General features: G+C 43.7%; 1 long non-coding RNA gene across 1 annotated transcript; it reads right to left on the bottom strand.

Moving 5' to 3' along the window:
* Positions 1–367: 367 nt before the first annotated feature.
* On the bottom strand, positions 368–19,638 carry LOC309361947. Its single transcript, XR_014164706.1, has 3 exons — positions 19,552–19,638; positions 19,416–19,457; positions 368–853 (listed from the first exon to the last, which is right to left on the bottom strand). It is a non-coding gene; the product is annotated as an uncharacterized lncRNA (long non-coding RNA).
* Between the last annotated feature and the right edge of the window lie 343 nt (positions 19,639–19,981).

Raw genomic sequence — 19,981 nt, 5'->3', positions numbered from 1 at the left:
GAATATATGGGAAATAACTGTATACAGCTGAAAACGCTGGCACAGCATTAAGACAAATTCAACAGAGTAAATAATTTTTGATGGATGTAAAAGTGGAAAATTGATTTGAATGGTTATAGTAAAATATGCAGGGATGTGTGGTTTGTAAAATGAACCATGGAAAGAGAAGAAGGAAAGTCATTGGATATTTAAAAGTTTGTAAAAGGTTTACCGTATTTGAAATTGTAAAACAGGAAAATTTAATTAAAATTACTACAAAAAATAGAAATGTATAGTGCAGATGGGGCCTACCTGGCCCTCAGGAGGCCACAGCTCTCACTGGCCCCACTCTGCACCTTTCTCAGATGCTTCTTGCCTGCCTGTATGGAAGTTGGATAGATGTATGTGTGCAGAGAAGTATGCCTTCTGCATGCCTGGAATGTAGCCTACTTTGCACTGATATGAGCCACAGTCTGCTATTGTTTTTGGTTGCACCCACTACCGGCCTATGGAACAAAGGGTTGCCATATTTCAAAAAGTGAACATCCTGGCAAAGTTGTTGACCTTTTTTGTTTTTTGTTTCGCAAAATTGTTGAGCTTTGGCGACATCCTTATGGAAGGGTCTGTGGCCTTTGGGTGAAAAAGAGTTCTGCTTCTTCCCTCAATGGACCTTTAGTCTGATCCAGCAGGGCTCCTCCATTGCTCTAAGCCTCCAAAGTAATTCTATGAGTCAGGTTCCTCTGCTGCACAAAAGTTTGACAACTGATTATCTTGACAATGACGGTGCTGATCATTATGTCTAAATTCTTTCTTTGGCCTTGGAAGAAGGTGCAGAATTATCTCGGAGTCAATCAAGCTCTGCGTATAAATACATCTGTAAGAAATGAAGTGTCAGGAAAAGATTATTTCTAGCTCTTTTTTCAGAACTTGGAGGGAAAGAACATAAATTCATGGGATGGAATGAGAAATTGCCTCCACCAACTCGCTCACGGTATAATGAGGACCTTCTGCACACTTTTTAAAAATGGAAGCGTCAGAACTTTGACACACAAAGAAATTCCTCATATTACAGATTCGTTTAACGCCAAACATTTTAAATCCTTGAACCAATTTGGAAATGATTTTCATATTTTCAGAGCTCAGGGTTGGTTCTCTTCTCTTCCCCACATTTCCTTCATATAAAAATATTCTATCCTTTGTGGGGGGCTCTTAAATAAAGTAAAAAAGCTATAGAAATGTAAATGTCACAGATTTAAAAACTGTTGTACAAAAGGACGACCTCACTAAATTGATTTCAGGGTTATGTGGGATGTTCTTGGGCTGCTTAAACAATAGCAAATTGGAAGTAGACGGGGGAAAGGTTTGGGTAAGGGACTTCATCAAGGAAAATAGGGGCAGGTCAAGGTAATGGATTTTGACGCAGGTAAGCCACCTGGTTATTTTTTAAAAATATCTAGTTCTTATTTAACTATTTCTGTCCCAAACCTTTTGCATAAATTTTGCACTCCTGTGGTGGCTGACAGAGTAGCAATAAGCTCACGGGAGTCCATGTGTTTGGTAACCTGAAGGCTGGATTACTGCAGTGCACTCTATGTGGGGCAGCCCTTGGGCCTGTTCCAAAAGGTCCTGCCTGTGCAGAATGCAGCAGCCAGGCTGCTGATGGGAGTATCTGGCTGGCAGAACATAACATTGTTGTTAAAACATCTACACTGGCTTCTCAACTACTACCAAGCTGGGTTCAACGCATGCATTAGGGCAAATTCATATGTAGTTTAAAGTAACATACAAAATGCATCATACATGGGAAAACTGCTTTGTGAAAATATGACAGGTAGGTAACTGTGTTGGTCTGCCGTAGTCAAAACAAAATAAAAAAATTCCTTCCAGTAGCACCTTAGAGACCAACTAAGTTAGTTATTGGTATGAGCTTTTGTGTGCATGCAAACTTCTTCAGATACACTGAAACAGAAGTCACCAGACCCTTCTATATAGTGAGAAGGTGGGGAGGGGTATTACTCAGAAGGGTGGTGGGAATGGGTGATTGGCTGATAGGTGTGGTAAACCTGTTGATGACTGTTAACAACAATTGGTCTTACAGGAAAAAGCAAGGGGTGAGATGGCTAAAAATAGCTTTATCATATATAATAAGATAAGAATCCAATGTCTCTATTCAGATCAGGTCTCTCCATGGTTTCAGGTTTGGAAATAAGTTGCAATTCAGCAAGTTCTCTTTCCAGTCTATTCCTGAATTTATTTATTTTGTAATAAGACAGTTACTTTGAGATCTTGTATAGAGTGTCCTGGGAGATTGAAGTGTTCTCCTACTGGTTTCTGTGTCTTTTGATTCCTGATGTCAGATTTATGTCCATTTATCCTTTGGAGTAGGATTTGTCCTGTTTGTCCAATATATAGAGCTGAAGGGCACTGCTGGCATTTGATGACATACACAATGTTAGAAGATGAGCAATTAAATAGTCCTGAGATGGTATGTTTGATGTTGTTGGGGCCAGTAATGGTGTTTGTGGTAGGCTCTGGTACCAGTGCCCATGTTAAATCTGGCAGTTGTATTATTGTGGGTGAGGAGTTGTTTAAGATTGGGTGGCTGTCTGTAGGCAATGAAAGGTCTTCCTCCCAGAGCTTGAGAAAGAGAACTGTCATTGTCTAGGAGAGGTTGTAGATCTCTGATGATGCGTTGAACTGTTTTAGCTTGGGAGCTGTATGTGATTACTATTGGTGTTCTGTTATTTTCTTTTTGGGGGTCTGTCTTGCAGCAGGTTCTCTCTGGGTATCTGGCTCTGTTGATGTGTTGTTTAACTTCATTGGGCAGATACTTTAGTTCTAAAAGGGTTTGCTGTAGATCTCTTAGGTGAGAGTCTCTGTCTGTAGAGTTGGAACAGATGTGGCTGTAACGTAGCACCTGGCTATATACAATGCATTGTTTGGTATGTTTGGGATGGTAGCTAGAAGCATGTAGATATGTTTGTCAGTCAGTTGGTTTATGGTATAAGGTGGTGTCTATATGCCCATCCTGTATTTTTATAGTAGTGTCCAAAAAAAATGTATTTCTAGCATAGATTGGTTCATTGTTAGGTTGATGGTGGGGTGAAAGTCACTGAATGTCTGGTGGAAGGTGTCCAGGGTCTGTTGACCAAGTGTCCAGATAATAAAAATATCATCAATATATCACAGGTACAAGAGAAGCTTAAGTGGGTTGGAGGAAATGTTGTTATAAATCTGCCATGAAGATGCTGGCATACTGTGGGGTCATGCGGGTGCCCATTGCTGTGCTGCTGATCTGGAGGAACAGATCATCACCACATTTGAAGTGGTTGTGGGTGAGGACAAAATGGCAGTTTGGTAGCAAAGTCCGCTGTGATTTTATCTGAAAATGTGTATATTAGGCAGCACTACATGCAAAAATGTGCACATTAGCAGAAGCTGTTGCTAAAATGCTGATACATTTTCAGGAGGGCTTTTTCCTTTTTTATTATCACAAACTGGTGGAAATGCAGAGGTCTGAACTTACTGTAAGTCTGGAAAAACAGAGAGAGAGAGAGAGAGAGAGAGAGAGAGAGAGAGAGACCCAAACTGACAGATTCACTCATCCCTAACAATGATGGCTGCTTTCTTAAGACGACTTAAGAAAAAAAAGAAAAAAGTTACATGCTGGTGATGGAACCTGCAGCCTCTCACAGCCCTGTCTGAAGATACAGTGCTACCTCTGGTTACGTACTTAATTCGTTCCAGAGGTCAATTCTTCCCTGAAACTGTTCTTAACCTGAAGCACCACTTTAGCTAATGGGGCCTCTCACTGTTGCTGCACGATTTCTGTTCTCATCCTGAAGCAAAGTTCTTAACCCGAGGTACTATTTCTGGGTTAGCGGAGTCTGTAACCTGAAGCATATATAACCTGAAGCGTATGTAACCCGAGGTACCAGTGTACAGGGAATTTAACCAGGGATCTTTCACATGTAAAATAGAGGCTCTACCATTGAGCTATTTCCCCAGCTACAATGTTTGAGCCCTCCATTTGCGGAATTTCTCTGCTGGTCCCTAACACCAATGAATAAGGAACAAAACTATGAAAAATAGTTCTGAACTGAGAGAAATGTGGGTGTTCTTTTTATTTAATTGATGCTGCACAGAGTCTCTTCCAAGACAAGCCTATTTGGTTCAACACAAGTTGCTGTTGTAGCTTGTCTTTTGGGTGTGTTGAGAAGGCCAGCTGTTTTAAAATATAAATGGGAAATAAATAAATCACAGAGTGTAAAAATAGCCTTACTAATGAGTTAATCTGCATGTTTAAACACCAATAGGCAAAGTTACAAACTGGAGCATTCCTGCCCCACTCTGGATTGTCCATTGCCAAAACGGTACTTATTGAATTCGACAAACATTCTTGTTCTCTCCATTATATCAATGTATTTTTAAGTGTGATGGTTAAATCAGTTGGACGGTGTTGCTCTTCAATCTCAATGTTTCCTTTGCTTTGTCTGCATTAATAATTGCTATGCATTTAATAAATAAGAGGACAGAAGAAATAATACCAATTCTGAATACTGGCACTTAGCTTGCAATGAACCTCATTAAAGTCAGTGATCCATGCTTTGTTGTTTAAGTAAGTGCATGTAATCCCTCCCTTCACATTCTGGGGATTTAGTCGTCCCCCCCCCCACTCGTTCGGTGAGCACAGTCCTATCTTGATGTCTCTTATTAGGAATTGATCTTACTGCCTGGTACTGACCAGGTAAAGTGAGCAATGGCTAGTGGGAATTTGTGGGAGAGGTCCATGTATGACTCAGGGGTAGAAAATCTACTTTGCACACAGAAGATCCCAAGTTCAGTCCCCAGCATCTCCAAGTTGGACCCTCTGTCTGAAACTCTGGAGAGCCACTGCCAGTCAGTGTAGGTGATATTGAGCTAGATAAACCAGTAGCCTGACTTGGCAGAAGATAGTGTCCTATGACTTTAGCCAATGAGCCACCACAAGAAGACTTTCTTGGCTGGAGTGGCTGTACTCCCTGCAATTCCAGCTTCTACCCAGAAAGTGGTGCTCAGCCTAACTTCTCAGAGCAGAGCAGATGAGACAACACTGGTGCCCTAGGAAAGCTTCTAATTCAGGCTTCTTGGTGGTCCAAGCACAGCTTCCTGTTTCATCTAAGCCTTCCCTTGCAACATTTATTACTCTCTGATTCTGCAGTGTTCAACAAAGCAAAGCAATAAAGATGCCTCTGAAACTATTTCAAAAGAAAAACCACCAAGTGCAAGAGAAGCAGCACAGGACCACAACACCAACTAACCAGTAGGTAAAAGGAAGTTTTATATATTCTCCTCACATAGGAAGATTCTTTATATCAAGTCAGGACATTGGTTCATTTTGTTCACCATTGTTTACAAAGACTGGCAGTGGCTCAGCAGGATCCCAGGAAGCAGGCATCCCCAAGTCATACGAGGAGAAGCCAGAGATTGACCCAGTGAAATGCCTTGGCTGTGGCTCAGTGGTAGAGCATTTGTTTTGCATGCAGATGGCCCCAGGTTCAATCCTGGGCATCTTAAAGAGGTGCCAGAGGAGAACCCATCTGAAACTTTTGGAGAGCTGCTATCAGTCAGTGTAGACAATGCTGAGTTGACTGGACCACTGGCTGACTTGCTATGAAATTAATACGTCCCCCAAATTCTGTGACCTCAGCATGCCACAGACTCAAAGCAATTGTGCTGAAGGCTTGATGTACCATAAATACTCTAATCCTTGAGCTCACTCTAAAAGGCATTGAAGCTTTGAACGTGTTAGGAGCAAATGCATGCAAAAATCTTAAAGACATATGAAAAGTACCCACTCTGCTGTCACTACCTCTCCTGTCCTGTACTACAAGACTCCTCAGAAATTTATTGGATTGGAAAAGCAATCAACTTGGAGGGTTTTAAAAGAGGCTATCAGTGCAAAGGCTATCAGTGATGACCAACGATCCTTCATATGTTCTGTCTACACAGTTGGAAGCAGTATGCTTCTGAATAAAAGTTACTAGGAATCATAGCTGGAAAGAATGTTGTTCCAATCAGGTCCTGCTTCTGGGCTTCCCAGCTAGGCATCTTCTTGGCCACTGTAAGAGGAGGATGCTCGACTAGATGGTTCTATGGCCTTATCCAGCAGCCAGCTCTTCTTATGTTCCTTAGTCTTAGCCTTTGGTCTTATTTTAAACCTATCCGTTGTTTTTCTGTGTTTTCAACCATTTTTAATCATCATATCTGTAAATTGCTTTGAGATGGTTGTTTAGAAGGTGATTAATCTAATAATAATAATAATAACAATCCTACATTCTTAGCTTCAAGCATGGAGAAAGCAGAGGCAGAGGCACTGTCTCTGTTGGGAAAACACTACTTTGAGTGTGCCATCTGCATATTCCTGATGTCCTTTTACATGCACTTGAATGGCAACCTGCTCTGAGAGACCATCTTGGCTGGAAAGCAGGGTATACCATACATACAGTTCCCACACTGCATTGCTTTCAAATGGATACAAATTTGCATGCACATTACCCCCCCTCCATATTCCAGCACAGCTGGTCATCATGCTCACCTATGCACAACAGATTGGTGCATAGATATTTTAAAAACAATTCGAAATGGCAGCCCATCACACTATGTTCCTGCTTCAGTCTTTTGCTTCCACTTCCTTCAACCCACCACCCCAACCCCCACCTCATGTTAGAAAAACAATTTAGCTTTGCCACTTAATGTTGTTGATGCCATTAAAAGTAATACTGCAATGAATGTTATATCAAACCCAATTACTCCACTGCGCTGCTTTCTGTGGCATTTCCTTTTCCCGGCAAACACTCCTTCACTCTGTCTAGCAATTAACTGCTTGAACAGTATAATAAGGAAGCAATTAAGAGGTGACAGAGAAAAAATTAACACTCCATTTCACATTAAAGGCCAAGTGAGTATCCGTGCCATTGTGAGTTAAATGTGTCTTTGAAAACCTGTAGTTTTGAATGTATTTTCCTTTTGAATAAGAAGCTGGCTCCATGGCTTCACCCCCTCCACTTTTTTCTCTCCTTTTTGTGCATCTAGATTCCCAGTCTGAAAATGGATGATAACTAATTGGGTGCTGTCTGCTTTAATGGGGTATATTAATTGCAGTTTGCTCTCCTGTTAAAGTGTCAGGGAAAACAAAATCTTTGTATTGCGTAGGAGCATTTGTATCCAGCCTTACTTGGAAGCTGCACTGTGTATACCGGGGCAAAAAAAAAAAAAAACCTTTCCCACATGTACCCCCCAAAAGCTGGGGTGACGTTGCCTTGGCAATAATGTTTGCACAATAACTAGCACCCACAAAGTCCTTGCTTGCAGTTGTCCTTTCAGCCCAACACACAAAGCTGCATCATGGAACGGTTTGTGTGGCCATCAAGCATGGTGCCAACCATAGCATTGAGAATGGGCCTGCTAATTGTGCATGCACACAAGTGGTTGGCATGATTCCATTAGTGTGCTGCAGAATGCAGTGATGCTTCCTTCGGATTGGTTTGATGGTGCCACTTTTTAAGGCTATAGTTTTCCCACTGGGCTGTGGGGATTTCTGCTACACCCTTGCTGTGGCATCACTTGTGGTGGGTTGAGGGAGGGGACAAGGCTGGGATTTAGAAGACGAGTCAGAAAGTGAGAGGGGGGTACCTTCAGAGTTGGCTTTGGATGTTCCCTTTGCTCATTCTGCAAGCACCCCTCTGGCCTAAGGAGAAAGCCACACTGGAACCCTCCCTTCCTGAGGACCCTGCCTGCCCTCTACTGTTGGAGGCAATGTCTGCTGAAACAGGAAATTCTCCCCCTTTAACTAAGGAGGCTTCTCCCATTTAATGTAGAGCTGAACTGCACTCCTGGTATGCCCTGCGGAGGACCTTAAGGTCCACAAATGACACCACATTGGAGGCCCCAAGTCGCAAGGTGGTTAGATTGGTCTCAACTAGGGCCAGGGCCTTTTCAGTAATGGCCCTGGCTTGGTGGAATGCCCTGTCACAAGAGACTAGGGCCCTGCGGGTCTTGACATCTTTCCGCAGGGCCTGTAAGACAGAGCTGTTCCGCCTGGCCTTTGGTCTTGGACTCAGTCTGACCCTTATGTTTTCCTTCCCCTTATGGTTTTGATCCATGGGCTACTTTTAAAATGAGGCTTCATTTTAACCTGTATTTTAAATTGTCCCCCCTTATGTTTTTATTGTAATTTTACTGGTATTAGCCACCCTGAGCCTGGCTCAGGCCGGGGGGAGTATAAATTATTATTATTATTATTATTATTATTATTATTATTATTATTATTATTATTATTAATTATTATTATTATTATCATTTAAGGCTCCGTCTTGGGTTATCTGCTGCTGGAGCAAAGTTCAAACCTTGTTCCAGCTCCACTTTTAGCTGTACATCTGGAAGCCTCTTGTTGCTTCATGTTGCCTTGACAGAACTTGGATATACCCTGCCTTGATGTCTGAAGGATGGGGAGCCTGTAGCCATCCAGATGTTGCTGGACTCCAACTCCCTTCAGTCCCAGATAGCACAGCTAATAGTCAGCAGTGATGAATCACAGCCCAGCAACATCTGGAGGGCCACAGGTCCCCCATATCAGTTCTAATACATTATCTTCTTAATACTTTGTACCCTCATGCTTCCAAAGGCAACAAAGTGATCCTTTGCCATAACTGTGTCTACCTTACTTTTTGGGCATTCTTGATCACCCAAAGTTGAAACATTGAATTGATATATCACCAGGGTTAGAATTAGGGTTGCACCAAATAGTCACTCATTTCTGGTTTGTGGTTTCTGCTGTGCTTTCTGGGGTGGGTAGTGGAGGAGCAGGCACAATGTTCTCCAAGAAAATTGACTTCTGAGTCTTCACATTTTCTGTGTCTGCTTATCATCCAAACTGCTCCTTCTTTGCTGTCATTGCCTAGCCAATAAGGAATAGATTAACTACCTGATCCTAGCCAACTGCAGACCCTCCAAGGGTCCCTATTTTCCAGGGACATCCCTGATTTAGAGAAGCCATTTTGGTTTCTGATTTGATCCCGGAATGTCCCTCTTTTCCTTAGGATGTCCCAATTTTCATTGGAGAAATGATGGAGGGTATGGTAGGATGTCTCTATTTTCATTGGATTAATGTTGGAGGGTATGGAGTTATCCAACCCCTGAGCCGTCTGAAGGCAATCCTGTATAGGGAAGTTTTTTTAAATGTTTAATGTTTATTATATTTTTATATATGTTGGAAGCTGCTCAAGTGGCTGGGGCAACCCAATAAGATGTGTGGGGTATAAATAGTAAAATTATCATTATGGAACGGGACATCCCTATTTTCATCAAAGAAATGTTGGAGGGTGTGCAGCTGGTGATCATGCAGGGAGAGAGACGGGACAAAATAGAAGGGAGTTTCATACAGGGTAAGCACACCAGCAGAGCTAATCTGGTGCTTCGGTCAGTGGGTTTGCACCAAAGCCATCTTTCCTCCATCATAGCCTTCCAGTAAGCAACAGCAACACACCTGTGGGGAAGCTAGCATAGTGGCTTTGTCCCACCCACCAAGCCATTTATAGAGGCAGTGATCTATCAGTGAGAGGCAGCAGGCTGGAGCTAAGGGATTCCTGCCACATAAGCTGCTACTGAAGTGGCCTAGAGACCATCATACTTGTGAGTGCTGCAGAACCTGACGCTGAGGATGCCCAGAGATTCTCAGGGTGGGGTATTATTTAGGAGTTTTTTTGTAGGGGGTCAAGATTTAATTTTGTAGGTGCTTCATTAGTTCCTGTTATCATATTGTTTTGTTTGTGTGCATATCTGTTGTTAGACCTTACTATGAATCATGTGGGGATTGTTTAATTTGATTGTATACTTATTGTTTTCATTTATTTACTGCTACTTAATTTTTTTTATTTTTGTTGTAAACTGCCTTGAGTGTGGCTTAACCAGGCCTAAGCAGAGCTTGTCTGAGGTCCAGGGCAGGAGTTTTGTTATAATAAAGTTATAAACTCATTTTTTTTAAAAAAAAAATCTCTCCCCTGCCCCACCCGGGCCTGGATTTAACAAGGAGAGACAGCATGCAAATAAATGATGGTGATGATGAAGATGTTCCTTGCAGATTTCATCACTTCCTCAGATTGTTATGCTGCTACATGATATTGGGGTATTTCATATGCGCAAGCCCTCTTCCAAAGGGGCAGGGAATGTATTCTCTTTCCAGGCTTCTACAGAAATGAGCAACCAAGCCTGTGAAGGTTTCTACAAATTCATGGAGGTGTAAACCTCGGGCCTGAATGTGGCCCTCCACCTCCCTCTGTCTGGCCCTCAAGATTGTACCCGGCTAGAATGTTTCATTCAAGTGGGATGATGTCTCTTGCCTGAATGGAGGAAGGAAGAGGGTATGTGTATGGCCACATCCACTATGGTCCCTGGGAAGTTGTCCGCGTGGGAATGTGGCCCTTGAATTGAAAGAGTTTCTCCCCTATTGATTTCCCCCTATTTTGCTGTCATTAGTTGCTGTGGCATGCCAAGTGATGGCCAACCCACCCAAGGCATTAGCTGCATTATCAACTCAGAAAAGGACAGCCTATCAGCAGTGCAAGTCCTTGCTCTATACAGTATCTGCTGTCTTTCCTTTTATGTATGCAGCCTGCCATCTAATGCAACAGCACAGCATGTGTCTGTTCACACACTGGGGCACGTGACCAAGAATTGCTTAATACAACCTGACTTAAGGTGGTGCTGATATTGTGTGTGCAGAGTGGCAAATCAAGCAGTAGCACTTTCTCTGACAAGTGAGTAATTATCTTTGCCAGCTGATAGTGTTTTGTTATTTGCAGGTCAAAATGGAAAACAGGTGCTCTTTAGCAGGTTTCCTGCTCGAAACAGTACCAGGCGATGCAGCGGGGGTGGGGTGGGGGAAGAGATGTCTAACTGCCAACTTTGTGAGGGGTGGGGAGTGAGCAGGCCAGATGAGCGGAATAAATGGTTGCATCGGGAAAAGGATGCTTGCAATTTAGGTTGCTGGAAAGGGCTTGAACTCAGCATAGAGGAAATCATGAGAGGGAGACTGTAGCTGTAGAAAACCTGCCTTAGCTTGAGTCTGCCAGAGCTAAAAGACATCCCATAATGCTTGCTTGCTTGCTTGCTTGCTTTCAATGCTGAAGAAGAAAATGGAAATTCCAAAATATCCATGGCCTTTTCTTAGTTTCTTGCACTGGAGTAAAAAGTAATGGCACACAGTTTTTACATCTTGATTGATTCAGTACAACATTTCATTGCTAATGAAATGAACAAAAAGGGTGTCAATAGCAGAGCTGGAAAATTAGCTCTGTCTGAGGTCCTGGTGAGACCCTGGCAGAGAATATACAGTTCACTGGGCTCGATGGATCAGTTACTTGGCTCTGCATATGACATGATTCAGAAAGATCTACAGCTGGCTGATAGATCATAGAGCTGCATGCAGAAGGTACCAGCTCCAGTCCCTAAAATTCCCAGTTAACCAGGTATCATTCAGCAGAGATTTTGAGAATCCACTTGTCGTAGACAACACTGGGCTATAAGAAATGCTAGAAGTGTGACCACTTATGCATTGCATCCCACCCTACCCCCCCAAAAAGCCCCCCAAAGGTACTGCAAAACTTTAATGTTAACAAAACAAGAACAACAAAAAGGACACAGATCTGCATAGAATTGCATTAAGTGTGCATGGTGCAAATTTAGAAATTATTATCATCATTTAAATCAGGAGTGGGGAACCTGTGGCCTTCCAGATGTTGGCAGAACTCCTGGACCTTGATCATTGGCCATAGTGGTTGGGGGGAGATGGGAGGTGGAGTCCAGTAATGTCTGGAAGACCAAAGGTTCCCCATCTCTGAATTAAATAGAAATACAATCTCATGATGGCGGGGAAGACTATGAGCTGGGGCTTGCTCTGTCTGCTGTCCAGGCACTCACATTGTTGACAGGCAGCTGCAAGGCCCCTGCTGCTCTCCCTTCTTATGACTCTTTATCTTTAAACCAAACTGAGCAGAGCCCTCCAAATGGGCAATACTTTCAAGCAGAGAGAAGTCCTCTGCAAAGAAGAAGACATTACCACTTGACAGGGTGGAAAGTAGGGAGGCCAACAGTAGGTGGTGCAAGGGCTAAGGAAAGGCAGAACCACACCCTGACTAGTTTTAAGTAAGAAGGCAGGCAGGCAGGGGCAGACTGGTGAGCCAGTGCTTCAGGTGTTCTAATGGACCATTGCCACCTTAATCACCAGTCTGAGCACCATGGACTGCATCTAGCATTCTCTGCTATCACAAGTGGACTGGTGAGTTTTAATGTTGTGTAACACACTAGTTGTCATAAGAAAAGCCCTGTTGGATCAGGCCAGTTTAGTCCAACACCTTGTTCTTACAGCAGCCAACCAGATGCCTATATCCACAAGCAAGACCCGAGCACAAGAGCAGTCTCCCTTCCTATGTTATGTAGCAACTGGTATTCAGAAGCAATGCTGCCTCTGACTGTGGAGGCAGAGCCGAACCATTGTGACTAGCAGTGGGAACGTGTTGTGCATCAAATTGTGGAATCTATTGCACAACCAATTTACCAGCAACTTACTTATGCTTAAAAAAAACTTTCTTGAATTTTTGTAGAAGTGCATTAGAAAATTCCACTTAATACCACATATATAAAACTACAAACATGCTTTCTTTTGCACAGCAATGTTGCACCGGCAAAAAACTTTCTGTGAACAGAAGTATACCACCAAGTGACTTAGACTCAGCACCAAACTGGATACAACCTGTTGTGTTCATATATGTTCAATGATGCACATAATGATCAGAGCCAGTTTCTCTTTCAGCCTCAAAGGCAGCAGCAACCATTTGGGCCGCACACATGAAACAAAATCCACCCGGCAAGCTTCATTCTCACCCCCACCCCCATCCTGTCCCCACCTCACTTTTCCAAAGGCTGGCTAAGATTCTGAGAAGCACATTCAACTTGGGCTGTATCATCAACCTGAGCACTTCAACCGTGTGCTGTGGACCTGCCAAGTGTCATGCCTTTCTGACTGATCCTTCAGCTGCATCTCCATTTCTCAGTCATGCATCCTCCCTGGAATAATTCATACATGGCTGCAAATAAAAAACAGAGCAGGAAATGCTTTGGTTGGGCTCCAGGGCTCAGTTTTATTCTTTCATCTAGGGGCAGCGAGGAAATCTTCAAGTTCTGGGTCCCAAGGCAAATTCACTCTTCTTAAAGAGGAATCTGTCCAAGATGTGAAAGTTTCACAAGCGTCAGGCTCACATCAGGCACCACAGTTGTTAACGTGAAGCCAACCTTTCCCTAGTTTGTTCTCTCTTTTGTTTTGGGTGACAACACCTATTTGCCCTGGGCCTGATTGGAACTGTAATCAAAAACATCTGGAGGGCACCAGGTTGGGAAAGTTTGGTTTTAGGTTTCACTGGGCAAGAGGGTGCACAGAGGCAGATGTTAAGGTCAAGAGTTGCTGTTCATTAATTTCTAAGGCAGGGATGGAGAAACTTCTGGTTTTCCAGATGTTGGACTGAGACTCCCATCAGCCCCAGCCAGCATGGCTGATGGTCGGGGATTATGAGATTGCTTGTCTAGCAACATCTGGAGACAACAGGCTCCCCATCCCTGATTGAAAGGAAGATACTGCCCAGCCTTCTGCAACCTGATGCCATCCAGATGTGTATATGTACATGTGTGTTTGAAAATATATATTGGAATGTCAATGAGAGGAGCAAACCCAGATTAAATGTGAAAGTAATATTGGATATGTTTTGATGAGGACAATGTCATGTGGACAGTGTACAGAACTTGCACGTGTGAGCAGTCTGTAGCAAACTGCCACATGAAAGTGCCTGACATTCAAATAAAATATGTAAACAATTAATACAGTACTAGCAGAGCAGAAATTAACAACAGGCGGCAGCTAGAGTCAATTAAACAGCAGCTTCTATATCCAAGAACCACTCCAGTAATGAATCATAGAATCATGAAGCAGAAGAACTGCTCAAATGACCGAGATAGCAGTGGTAGTAACAACAACAACAACATGTTACAATTGCCTTTTCATATCAGGACTTGAGGTGCTACTTGCTAAAATTGATTGGGGAGAGTGTTCTAAAGATGAGGTTCCAATGCTCAAAAGACCAGCTATCTCAGGGGGAGGCAACTTGGTGTTCTCCAGGTGTTGCCAGACTGCAACTCCCATTATTCTCAACCTTTGGCTATGCAGGCTGGAGCTGATGGGAGTTGGAGCCCAACCAACACATGAAGGACACCGTTTTGCTTCCTCTTGTGCTAACTTGCAGGTAGTCACCTGCCTCACCTCAAGACAGCATTGCAGCTATCACTAAGCCTTGGAGCTGAAGTCCAGGGCCTCCATGCCCAGGGCAACCACCTCACACCATATGACCACCCAGAGAGCAACAGCTAATAGAAGCAGCATCAAATACCAGCAAGAGGGCCTGGGCTGGTTTTGACATGTGGGGGCTCATCGGGGTAACACAGAATCATAGAACTGTAGAGTTGGAAAGGACCCCAAGGATCATCTAGTCCAGTGGTGGCAAACTTTTTAGAGACCGAGTGCCCAAACTGCAACCCAAAACCCACTTATTTATCGCAAAGTGCCAACACGGCAATTTAACCTGAATACTGAGGTTTTAGTTTAGAAGGGGAGGTTGGCGCATCCATGTAGAAAGAGAGTGGAGCAACACAGTGTTGCTTAGTTCTCGAACTACTTGGAACCCGAACACTTCAGACCCGGAAATGAGTGTTCTGGTTTTTGAACTTTTATCGGAAGCAGAACGTGCTATGTTCTGAGTATAACTTCCGTTTTGATTGCCACACTTCCATTTTCAGAGTGATGGAAGGTGGGTTGGGCAGCAAGCGAGCAGGCACCTGCCACTCTCCAATGCTGGGTCCTTCTGCTGCCGCAGCCACAACAGCAACAACCCCTCCTCCAGCTTCGGAGGAGCTGAGTGAGGGAAGGCTGGGCAAGCAAGCAGGCAAGGGGGCAAGGGATGTCACTGCCGCCTCCCACCAGCCTGATCCTGCTTGCAGGCAAGTAGGAGTGGGATCGGGCTGTTCTTTCTAGGCAGCGTTGCTGCTTGCACGGGAACAGGAGCTGGATCGGAGCTGCTTTTATGTATATAGGAGGAATATATTGTATATATACTGAACATGAATTGTAGGCATTTTGTATGAGTTTGTTAATGTTATGTATAATTTACTAACTGTATAACATACTTATGTTTTAAACTGTTTTGAAATCTCCTGGAAACCTTTGGGTAAGAAGAAACTAACAAGCCTAACAAATAATAACAAGTAACAATATGTTAATAAGTAATAATATGTTAACCCCGAAATCGTGGAGCAATGAGAACAACGAAGCGTTTGTGCACAGTAAGAGGAGAATGTACAAAAGATATGCAAAAATGAAAGTCAGTGGAAGACAACCCAAATGTTCTCTTTCACAACCGCCCCCCAATGCCTGAAGATGGAAAAAGAGAAAGGGAAGATATTGCTTCAGAAAAGCCAACTCTCCAGAGAAAGAACAGGCTAGTATTAGCTGGGTGACAGTGAGTGACAACTCTTTCACGTGCACCAGTGTGGCAAAGGAAAAAGAGAGGCTTTAGAAACAGAAGCACAAATGACATCCCATCTCCTTCGCAAGGAGTTTGGGCAGCAATACTAACAGAGGTCTCTTGCTCTTGGATTAATCCCATTGTCAAAGAGGTTCCTGGCACTAATGATGCTCCCATTTGGGGGCTGTTGTGCAACATGTCATCCTATCGTCTCACTTTAAATCTCTACAGGATATAGTGCTACAACACATTCAGAGTGACAAGAAGTAAAACCCAAACTATGAATCTAGGAGAGGGAGAAAGGGTGCGGTGGGGAGAACCACAGCAGGTTTTGTTCAGTGGTGGAACACCTGCTTTATATGCAAAAAGTCCCAGGTTCAAATCCTGGCATCTCCAGATATTCTTGGGGATGTCCTATGCTCTGGAGAGCCACTAATGTAGGCAGTACTGAGCAGGATATACCATTGGTCTAAGTCAGGATAAGGCAGCTGCCTACAGTCCTGTGTCTCCATCCCTGCACTCTGTATAACTTTAGGACTGGCCTACTGCAATGCACCCTTTGTGGGGCTTCCCTGTTGCTTGATCTGGAAACCACAAATAGTGCAGAAACCTGCCACACAATTACTAACGGGGTTGACATCCCAGCAGCAAACCATACCTGTTGAATAGTGGGTAGACATAGTAGACGATGCAGCGATTTCTCCAAAGCTGCTCTTTATTTGTAAGCTGGAACAGAACTGAAGAGCAAACAGCTCAGCCGGCCTGCTTTTATAGGCAGCCGGCTGTCAACATGGTAGCAACAACAACCCAGGATTTCCTGCCTAAATTAACTGACGTGGACCTGAGTGAAAACTATATACATGATACTCCTGGTGGCCAGGGTGATAACTTCAATACATAACAATACATAATAAGGCATTAGTTACAATCATAGTGGTTCCGTTACATACAGCAATACCCTTATTGGTTTCAGTAAGGCACATAAGCATATTAATTGACCCTATTCACCATACAGCTTTACATGTGCAGTTTGTCCAGTGAACATAGTCTTTTAAATACGGGCTACTGGCCTTGTGGATTTCCTGGGCGGAGCGTTCAGCAGCTTCCGAGGCCACGGCCTCCTCAATGGTTTTCTGCAGCGTGAGGTCTGGCTTGGCGAGGAGACGCCGTTGCAGATGGATGTCCCGGACCCCGCAGACGATTTGATCCATCAGGGCATCGTCTAAGTCTTGGAACTCACAGTGCATGGCAGCTTGTCTGAGGGCAGTGGTGTAGTTGCTGATTGACTCCCCCTCTGCCTGGTTCCGGTGGTAAAACGCATGGCAGGCAGCAATCTTGGACGGTTTTGGCACGTAGTGGTTGCAGAGCTTCTCTTGAATCGTGTCCCACGGCTCTGCCTAGACTGCTAGAGGCGCAACCAATGCTCGGGCCATCGTGAACACTTCGCGGCCACAAAGGCTGAAGGAAGAGGCCCCGCTTCTGCTCTGCAGACCCTCTTGTCAGCTCATTTGCTTGGAGGTAGCAGTCGAACCGAGCGAGGTAGGAGTCCCATGATTCAGAGGCTGGGGCAAACAGATACCCCTGCTTAAAGATCTACACTAGCTGCTGATTCATTACCAGGTCTGTTCAAAGTGTAACTATTGGTACATAATGCCATGAGACAAAGGATCTTGAGAGAAGCAGCAGCAGTAAGGCCTACAAGGCCCACACAATCATTCAAGCCTGCTAACTGTTAAGAGCAAACTGCTGAATCATTGTGACTCATCTACAGGATGACTCCTTCTCTCTATAAATTTGTATCCTGTTTGCAGGCAGGCCCAGTGTAGTGTCTGTGCTGTTGTTGTAATGCGTTGCTGTGAATGTAAAGCTAAGGCAGACACAGTGGCTCCAGGACTCCAGTAAATCAGCAACTAAGACTGTGCCTCTGTGAAGAGTCAGATAGCTGCTATGAGCGCTCTGTGTAAGCTCTTTAACTATGCTGTTTCTGAACAAGTTTATTTTCTTCAGCAAAGTTTTATTCTGTTTATAAAGAAGACTCTGTGTTGATTAATTTACCGTTGCTTCCAACAGCTTTGGACCAGTTTACTTGGCCTTCCTTCATATGTGTTCACTTGACTGAGTCAATCTGTGGAACAGCCACATTTAGTAGTGCCATAAAATGTTTGTTCTGCAATTGCGGTGCCTTCCATCAGTTTCAGCTGTATCTGGACAGCAGTAGCCTAACATTGATGCATTAGGTTATGTTATATGTAGGGCTGCCACTGAAGACAGTTCGGAAACTCCAGCTGGTACAGGATTTGGCAGCCAGGTTGCTCACTGGGACAATTAATTTCTGGGCCCAATTCAAAGTGCTGGTTTTGACTTATAAAGCCTTAAGCAGCTCAGAACCTCAATACCTCAAGGACCGTCTCTCCCCATATGAACCATCCCCAAGGCCCTTCTTCGGGTGCCTCCCTCACGAGAGGTCATGAGGGCAGCAACATGAGAACAGTGCTTTTCTGCAGTGGCCCCCCCCATTTGTGGAATGCTCTCCCCAGGGAGGCTCACCTGATTCCTTTGTTACATATCTGTAGGAGCTATGCAAAAATGCCTATCTTCAACCAGGCCTTTGGCTCGAGGGGGTTATTGGTTTGTTTTGCTTTTGCTTTAGTTTTTTTAATTGTATTCTGTGTTTTCATTTTGTATTTTTATGTTGTGAACAACCCTGTGATCTTCAGATGAAGGGCAGTATACAAAAATAATCAATTTATTAATTAACAACTTGAGAGGTATAAGGTTTTTGTTTTGTTTTTTAGTGTGGCGTTGCACCTCTCTCCACAATTCCAAGCACAAATTTGAATATTGCTGTGAAATGTGTTATTTTCAAATGGCAAAACTGGCAATATAAGTCAGTCCCTCCCTGCCCCCCACCCTAGAATTGTTAGAAACTTTCATGTTGGCTTTAAACATGCCTTCTTGTGAAACATTAACATACCCAACCAGGGAGAGGATCAGGGAGAGGAAAAGGAAAGAAAACCAAATGAGAACCAGCAAGTGAAGATCACGTGATCACCTCCTGATTTGTTTCCAGCTGTTTTCTAGTCATTAGCTTTTAATTTCAACAGCTGCCTCTTTGTGCTTCTCTCCCCCTACACACCCCAAACTCAGGTATTTTGTGCTGTTAAAGTGATTGTCAGTTCTGTTCTGCTTGAAAGGTTTCAGTGTATGTTGCCATGGCCACGGGTACCAGAATTGGAAATAAATGAGGGGGGGGATCTAGGAATTGACATGGTGCTGATGGGGAGCTATGAGCCAAAAGGTTGCCTATTAGTGTTGGATTTGGTTTGGCTAAAAGGAAAAATGCTAGATATAGTAAAATAAAAGGAGAATCCCCTGGGTGCCTAGATCCAGGTTTGGGTCAAGTACTCTTTGGTTGTATTCTTTAGCAGTTTGAAAGCATGTCAAAGTGCAAGTAGATAAATAGGTACCGCTCCAGTGGGAAGGTAAACGGCATTTCCGTGCGCTGCTCTGGTTCGCCAGAAGCGGCTTGGTCATGCTGGCCAGAGGACCCGGAAGCTGTACGCCGGCTCCCTCGGCCAATAAAGCGAGATGAGCGCTGCAACCCCAGAGTCGTCCACAACCGGACCTAATGGTCAGGGGTCCCTTTACCTTTACCTTTACTCTTTGGTGAGAGAGCCTCAGCAGAGATTTCAAATCACAAAACATGCGGCAAAGTAAAGAATGGAAAATTAGGCTGGTAGACCTTTAAAATATCTCCTCCTAAGTCATTTCCAAAGTCCCCTTAGCATAGAAAAGACCACACATTTGGTAAGTTAAAAATGGCTTACTTACAAACTTTTCAATTGTTAGATTTGTGCGTTTTTCCTTACAGCCCTAAGAAAAGACAGACAGTAAAACTTAGTTTCCAAAATGGTAACTGTTTCCAAATTATTTGTATAGAAACACAAAGATGGCTTGCTTAACCCACAAAGATTAAACTTTGGGCATCCAGCATAGATCTTCTTTGTGGAGGTTCACATTGTGGAAAAGAGTGAAAACAAAGAGTTTGATAACCCTTCCTGCCAAGGTGAGCAAGCTGTGACCTAGCGAAGCCTGGAAGGACAGCTTACTCTATGATCTTAACCCCTTCATGCATTATGGTTAAGCATGTTGGTTATATGAGGCTGCTTATCCTACAATTACTTTGGCAGATTCTGCAATGTCTGCTGGAAAATCTGTTTTAATAGAATGCCTAAATCCTTCATCGGAACATGGATTATAGCTAAATAGAGCTATCTATGCCTGGATTCATAATAAATAAATATATTAAAGAAGAAAAAGGAGAGAGAGAGAATAGCCAGTGGGGAGAGTTGGGGAACCTCAGAGGTTGGGGGTGGCAATTGTGGCCATCCAATCCT

The sequence above is a fragment of the Podarcis melisellensis genome (genome assembly GCF_964234715.1).
Source record: "Podarcis melisellensis genome assembly, chromosome: Z".
NCBI lineage: Eukaryota > Metazoa > Chordata > Lepidosauria > Squamata > Lacertidae > Podarcis > Podarcis melisellensis.
The sequence above is the reverse complement of the archived record's forward strand: the minus strand, read 5'-3'. Positions and strand labels throughout refer to the sequence as shown.